Source organism: Lycium barbarum, chromosome 12 (genome assembly GCF_019175385.1).
Source record: "Lycium barbarum isolate Lr01 chromosome 12, ASM1917538v2, whole genome shotgun sequence".
In the NCBI taxonomy this organism is placed as follows: Eukaryota; Viridiplantae; Streptophyta; class Magnoliopsida; order Solanales; family Solanaceae; genus Lycium; species Lycium barbarum.
In genome coordinates, this window is record NC_083348.1 from 85,943,622 (window position 1) to 85,951,743 (window position 8,122).

Consider the following 8,122-nt stretch of genomic DNA (forward strand, 5'->3'; position numbering starts at 1 on the left):
GTGAATTCCCTCTTGATATTGTTGGTCAATAACCGGAGGCAGGCCATGGTCCTCCAGATAATTGGACCAATTTGGGTGTTATATCCCGTATTTTTTAAAGTTAGATTATTAACTGAGGTGGGGCCCACACGTCAATATTTTTTTGGGACACGTGACAAGTTATATGAATCGCATGTGTAAAGTAAAACACAACTTGTGAAGGGCCTTGCGGCCAAATCAAAGTGGAAGCCCTCCAAACGAATTTTTTTAAGAAAACGTTTTCGGATGACCTGACTTGGAGGGGCAAAAACGGCATTATAAGTCTGGAATTTGGGAAAACGCGCAGAAGTAAATGTTGTAGATAATTGAAATAGCTTTCCAACGGTAGGTCGTGGGCCTATAGGTGACATCGGGATAAGGAGATATGAACATTTTAAGGCGGAAAGGTCTAGCTGGGCAGTGAAATGGGCCCAACCCGATTCCAATCCGGGTCAGGCCCATTTCCTTGTTATTTAAGGGAGGTTTCAGCCTCCTCCTCCAAATTTTCAGATCAAAAAAGATCCAGAAAATTCTATAGAGAGAGAGGGAGGAAAGACTTAGAGAGATAAATAAAGTTTGATCAAAATCTGAGCCCCTAATCCCGAAGCCCATGAAGAGAAAAGTGTTCTACGTCGCGTTGCCTTCGATTTGAGCTAAAACTCAACTAAAAATAAGAGGGTGGACGTGGTAGCTGTGCACTTAAGGTATGATTAAGGCTCTTTTTCATTGCCAACAAGTTTATTTAAAGTTTCAACGGAATAGAACGGGAAAATAGCGATATAAATTCGTCCGTTGGCATTGAAATTGATTGTAGAAGATTATGTCATTTTAATATGATTTTATGATATTATGGAAATGAAGTTGTTAAGATGTGAATTATGATTATGGTTGATGAAATTGGAAGGTGGAAATATGTTATGAATATGTATGTTGAAGATTTGAAGTTTTGGATGGATTATGGTTTGGTGGAAAATTTGTATATTTTGTATATCATGTGAATATTGTATAGAAATGATATGAAATACTTCCAAATCACATTGTAATGGTCTTGATTAATGATGAATATGGAAATGTTGATACTAGTTTGGGTTTGTGAAGTTGAAGTGGAAGTTGTTGGACCATGTGGAAAACAAGGCTAGTTATGCCATACTATGTGTTTTGTAATGCTTGTTGTTGTTAGTGATGTTGTTGTTGGGTTGCTGTGTTGATATATTAAGCCGAGCCAAGTCTCGGGGATGTCATATATATAGGGGAAATGCTGCCGAAATTTCGGTAGGCAATTATGTGATTAAGCTTAGATTCTCGAAAAGCTTGAAATTGACAATTGGTAAACATGACCATTTGTAGATTCTCGACGAAATTGGAATTGAAGCCAAGCGAGCGTAAGGCGCAATCGAGGTATGTAAAGTCTTCTCCTTTGTTCTTTGGCATGTCCTAGATGTACTAGGTCAAGATCGGAGCCTCGGGGGCGATTCTGCTCATAGAAACTCGAGATTGATTTTTGATACTATTCATTCAATTCAATTGAATTTCAAAAGGCACAGTTTGCTAGAAAAGTGGTTAAACCTCCATAACTTGTACAAATGTAACCCGATCACTATGAAACCTTCCTGGATGACTCCGTAGAGTCTAATGGGCGTGATTCTTGTCCGCCGCCTCGACTTGGCCCGAGGTGGGCCCGCTATTCCCCGATGCCTCTCTTATTGTTCTGTCTGTCTTATTCCCATACGATAAGTCGAGGAAACTTATGGCTATTGTTCCGACTACTAAACGGGAGTTATTTTAACGAACCTGAATTGATTTAATGTTCATGGAAACAATTACGGGGACAGAAACCCTGATATAAATTCTGTATGGCTTTAGCCAATGTACTCGTGTCCGGAGCTCGCAGGTAGCTCCTGGTTATTATGTTGTTTACTATACGATAGGTGCTATGACCACCTTTATGAGCTTTATAAAATATTTTTTTGACATCTACAACGTTTTGAAAATATTACCCTGATATTTTGGATAAACTACTTACCTCCCGTACTTACTGATATATACGATTTTGGTATACCTGAATCTTGTGTGATGTATGATCCTGGCGTGTGTGATTATGTTGGGAAAGTGATAATTTGGCATTCTGTATGGTTGTTTTCTGTTTTACCGAGTCCCGGGCCGGTTATGTGAATATGCGCATATGTAATATTGGCCGCTGGACCCTCGACCGCGGCGTGTCCGACATTGACATCTGGACCCTTCACCGCGTCATGACGGACGTGTGGCATTGACTGCTGGACCCTTGACCGCGTCTGCCGCACTTGTGATTGTGCCTGACATAGACCGCTGGACCCTTGACCGCGGTATGTCAAATGTGTGATTGTGACCGCTGGACCCTCGACCGCGGTATGTGTGATTGTAACCGCTGGACTTTTGGTCGCGGTATGTGTGATTATAACCGCTGGACCCTTGGCCGCGGTACGTGTGATAGTGACCGCTGGGTACTTGGCCGCGGTATGCGTGGTAGCGACCGCTGGACTTATGGCCGCGGAAATTGTGCGTTGATTCCTTTATATGTGTGAAACAAAAATGTTTTTCAAAAGAAAGTAAAGCATTTTGACATTCTAACTGCCGTATTTGCCTGCTGGAACCTCTTGGGTATGACTTGTGCACTAGAGGCGACCCTGTGGCGACCTGGTTATTCGTGCACACCCCAGTGCACTGTCCATTGCGCCCCTCACTAAAGGGCCGAAACCTGAGGTAAATATATACTACCTGTGCTTGTGTAAGTTTATGATTGTGCATGCATGGTTCTGCCTGTTACATTTCTGGACAGCGGATTCGGAGAATGATTCTGTTGGTGTTGCTTCTGCATGATTGAGCCGGACTATGCTTCAGTCGGCTATAGTTCTACACCCCTAGCTTCGGTTGCGGGTATGTCAGTCGCACTCTGTGCCCCGATCCGCACGATGATCCTTTCAGTTAGGCTTTGTACCTCTGTTTCATATCACGATTCAGACGGCTACACCCCGTGCTTATGATATATATCGTGGTCCTGGCCACACACTCTTTATTTCCGTTTCGGACTTGGATCCGATACTACCTGTTCTATTTCTATACTTCTGGCTCGGTTTTGCTTATATTGTTATATTTCCGCTTTACATACTCGGTACATTTCCGTACTGACCCCCTGTTCTTCGGGGGCTGCGTTTCATGCCGCGCAGGTACTCCCAGTTGAGTTGAGGACAGATGGAAGATGTTCCAGTGCAGATGGCAAGCTCCATTTGTTCCCGGAGTGCTGCCGAGTCAGATTCTGTATGTTATGCTTTTGGGATCTTATTAGAGACTTTGCAGACAGTGTCGTGGGTATTGGTTGTCGGTCTGTGTACGTAATGAATTTTGTATGATCACAAATTTGTTCGGCTTGAAAGCCACGAGAAAGAATATTTCTGAAAGAAAAGTTTTGCTATGTACTTTATTATTTGTTTTAAAGAAAAAAAAAGTTGACGTGATTTTATATGCAGCGAGAGTCTGAGGGTTCGCTCGGCCCTAAGTAAGGGTCGGGTGCCCATCACACCCCAGCGAGGTCGGGGTGTGACATTGGGCCGAGGAGCAAATTAAAGACCAGCTCCTTTGGAGGACAATCCATGCAAAATGCATATCCACGCAATATAATTATGGACCATTTCCTCATTTCTTAAACATTTGCCCAATATCCACGCAATCCACCTGTTAACTTTGACCCATAACCGAAAAAAGGGGTCTAAGTATGGTGTTTATTTGATCAAATAAATTATTATCCTTTTTCAACTTAGTTCAATTGAAATCAATTATCAATTCTTTGAATGAAACACAGGGCTCACTTAACTAAATCAATACTTTTTTACAAAATACGTTCTCTCTCCTCTTTTATTTCTCTATTTGTTTTATTTATTTTTCTGTGTCCCTTTGCGTGTTTATATTCACCACAGTTTTTGTGTTGGTTCTTTGCCTGATGCTTGTGTTTCATATGAAATTTATAGTTGATCCAATTCTTTTTGTTTCGGGTCAGTGTTAAAACGAGTGGTTTGCAAGGGCGAAGTTAAGATTTTGAGTTTGTGGTTCTCGTTATGAATTAAATTATTTCGACATATTTAATGTTCAAAAACGTATCTGAACTATTACTTTTTTCGAGTTTCACTTGCGATTTAGAATAGATATACTCTCGTTAAGAAAATAGTGCATATACCCCTGCCGTTACACAAATGATGAAAATATACTCATTTTGCTACCAGATTTTAAAAAAAAAATCATTTAGCTTATCTTTTTAATCAAGAAATTGTCACTGACTTTAAAAAAATAAGTTTGTCTATTTTCATATTGGACTTATTTTTTAAAGCCATACGACAATTTTTATTTTTTTTTGCTAGTGGGTTGTCTCGTTTATTTAAAAAAATATCTGCTTGGATTTAAACAAAAATAAATCTATCCATTTTTTTAAACGAACCAGATCCGACCACTAGAAAAAAGTCAGTCGTGGCTTAAAAAAAAAAGTCTACTAAAAAAGTAGATACGTCCAGCCCATTTGAAGGGCAAACCGTGCAATTAGGGATCTTTGCCCATATGAAAAAAAAAAGGGATCTAAGAATTTGCAGAATGAAACAAAGTACATTCTCTCTTCTCTTTTATCAACAGTACGTTCTCTCTTCTCTTTTATCTCTCTATTTATTTTTGTTTATTTCAATTCTCCATACAATTTTCTTTGATTTAAATGGAACCTTGCAATAATACTGTGTGCTGATGGAAAATATTAGGCAGATTCTTGATTGTATAGAGAAAGCAGAGTAAAGGAAAAATATGTTATTCTGTAAGTCAAGGTCTTTACCCCAAGTTACACTCTCATCCTAACCAGTCAAAATTTTAAACCTGAAAATGACTAGGTGACCTTCCTCTTATTGACTACTCCAAAGCTACAGTAGTAAATGTTCTTTGCTTTCTGTTATATATAACTCAATATTACTGAATAGATGAACAAAGCAAAAGTTTCTTGATTTCTTTTCCACCTAAGTATACTCAGATTTGATAATTTTAGTAACAGAAATGGGTTATGGAATACTTGCATTATTTCTGCTATATATAACCTTTCTCTATCAACTTGTTTTCTCTTCATCCTTACCTCATTTGTGCCCCAAAGATAAAGCTCATGATCTTCTTCAATTAAAGCACATGTTTACTATAAATCCACCAACAATAACACTTTCATGGAACAAGAGCACATATTGTTGCTCGTGGGATGGAGTTAACTGTGACGAGATGACATGACAGGTGATTGAGCTTGATCTGAGTTTTAGCGGACTTCAAGGCAAGTTTCATTAGAACAGTACTCTCTTTCAACTCTCCAATCTCAAAAGGCTTGATTTGTCTCGTAATAGTTTTTCTGGGTTGCTCATTTCGCCAAAATTTGGTGAGTTTTCTAGTTTGACACATCTTGATTTGTCAGATTCAGATTTTTCTGGTCTAATCCCTTCTGAAATCTCTCATCTTTCAAAATTATACGCTCTTCGTATCAGGGACGGTTCCCTATATGAGCTTAGAATTGAACCTCACAATTTTGAATTGCTCCTTAAGAACTTGACCCAATTAAGAGAGCTTGACCTTAACTATGTGAACATCTCTTCCATCATTCCTCTAAATTTCTCTTCTTTTTTAACAACTCTGACACTTACAGACACACAGTTATTTGGTATATTGCCCGAAAGAGTTTTCCACCTTTCCTACTTGAAATATCTTGATTTATCATCCAATCCCCAGCTTACTGTTGGGTTTCCCACAACCAAATGGAATAGCAGTGCATCTCTCATGGAGTTACATCTCTCTATAGTCTGAATTTTACTGGTGAGATACCTGAATCATTTAGCTATTTAACTTTATTGCAAACATTGGAAATGAGTTCTTCCAATCTCACAGGGCCTATTCTTAAATCGATATGGAATCTCACCAGCATAAGAGGGTTAGATTTGAGAAATAACAATTTCACTGACAAAATTCAGGATTTCAAGTCCAAAACATTGGATACAGTTAACACAATCAGCTGCAAGGTCCTATTCCAAAGTCACTCCTAAACCAGCAGAGCCTAAAGATTCTTATACTTTCTCAAAATAATCTCAGTGGACAGATTGATTCAATTATCTGCAATCTGAAAACAGTGAATGTGCTAGATTTAGGAAGTAATAATTTGGAGGGAACAATCCCACAATGTTTGGGTGAGATGAGTGAGCTTTGGGTTTTGGATTTAAGTTGGGTGAGATGAGTGAGCTTTGGGTTTTGGATTTAAGCAACAATAGTGTTAGTGGGACAATTAATACAACTTTTAGAATTGGAAACATACTCGCAGTTTTTAATCTGTGCTTGAATAAGCTAGAGGGGGAAGTCCCTCGGTCTTTGATCAATTGCAAAGGTTTGAAAGTTCTTGATTTAGGTAACAATGAGTTGAATGACTCATTTCCAAAATGGTTAGGAGCCCTACCTGATTTGCAGATTTTAAGTTTGAGATCAAATAAATTGCACGGCCCTATAAAAGCTTCAAAGAACAAAAACTTGTTTGCTCAAATTCGAGTGATAGATCTCTCAGCCAATGGATTTATTGGAGATTTACCTGTAAGACTTTTTGAGAATTTTAAAGCCATGAAAATAATTGGTGAGATCAATGGAACCCGGGAGTATGTTGCAGATGATTATGGTGGTTACATGAATTACTTGATAGTGACAACAAAGGGGTTGGAGCTTGAACTTACTAAAGTTTTGATTACTAACATAATCATCAATCTCTCGAACAACAGATTTGAAGGTTATATTCCAAGTATTGTTGAAGATCTCATTGGACTTCGTACATTGAACTTATCTCACAATGGCTTGGAAGATCATATGTCAACATCATTGCAACATCTATCTGTACTTGAATCGTTGGATCTCTCATCTGACAAAATTGGTGGAGCGATACCGCAACAACTTGCATCTCTCACATCACTTGAGTTCTTAAATCTCTCTCACAATCAACTTGTTGGATGCATCCCCAAAGGAAAACAATTTGATACGTTTGAGAAGAGTTCATACCAAGGGAATAATGGGCTACATGGATTCCCACTCTCAAAAAATTGTGGCAGTGATGATGGGGTACCACAAGCGACAGTTTCGGTTGAGCTAGATCAAGGAGATGAAGGAGATTCAGCATTGATCAGCTGGCAGGCGTTTCTTATGGGTTACGGTTGTGGTCTAATTATTGTCCTCTTCGTAATATACATAATGCTGACAACCTAAAATCCAGCATGGTTTTCGAGGATGGTTGACGAATGGGAACACAAAATGATTACGAGAATGCAAAAGCACAAGAAAAGAAAATAATGTGCAACCTCAAGGTATTCAACTTGATCTTTATCCTTTAGAAGATTATTTTTTAAATCAATGTATATATTCTACCTAATTCATCCTTAAAGCTTTTAACTTTAATTCTTCATTTTTGGGAATTGGAGGATTCATGTCTTTTGAGTTGCTGGGATGCAATAAAAGCTTGTGATGTTTCTGAAGTGTTAATTACCCTATGAATAAAGCATGAATTTTCGTTTATCTATAATTTTTACGTATTCAGCCTATATTATTAGTTAGCTAATTGGATTCAACTGCAAAGTTCAGTTAACAAATTTATGAAGTTATCTTATCTTTCTCTTAATTACATAAAGTAATTTCAATAGCAAGCTAAACATTTACCTATTGAGATTGTCCTTGATGATATGATTAATTGGCTTAAATATCCTTATGGTGTTAACTCAATGGATAAAGATTACTCTAAAGTTCAAGGATAGAACTTCTAAATGTGAAAACATTTGAGCATTAATCCAAAATCGTAAGGCAATCCAGATAGGAGCTCAGGACTAGTAAACCTCTACGCATAGGAATCTTTAAGTTTTCTGATGATGTCGTCTTGGAGCTTTATTTTTAATGCAAGGAAGGCATCAGAACCAAAGAAAAAATTATGTTATGGTATTGTTCGGAACTTGGCCAATAGTAGAAAACAAAGAAAAAATCATTTCATGATGATCAACACTTTTATTTCTAACATACAAAACTGATAACTCCATTTGCTCAG

At 38.1% G+C, this 8,122-nt stretch overlaps 1 pseudogene; it reads left to right on the forward strand.

Moving 5' to 3' along the window:
- The first annotated feature begins 5,079 nt into the window (after positions 1-5,079).
- LOC132624587 (receptor-like protein 9DC3) lies at positions 5,080-7,380 on the forward strand (annotated as a pseudogene).
- Positions 7,381-8,122: the final 742 nt, after the last annotated feature.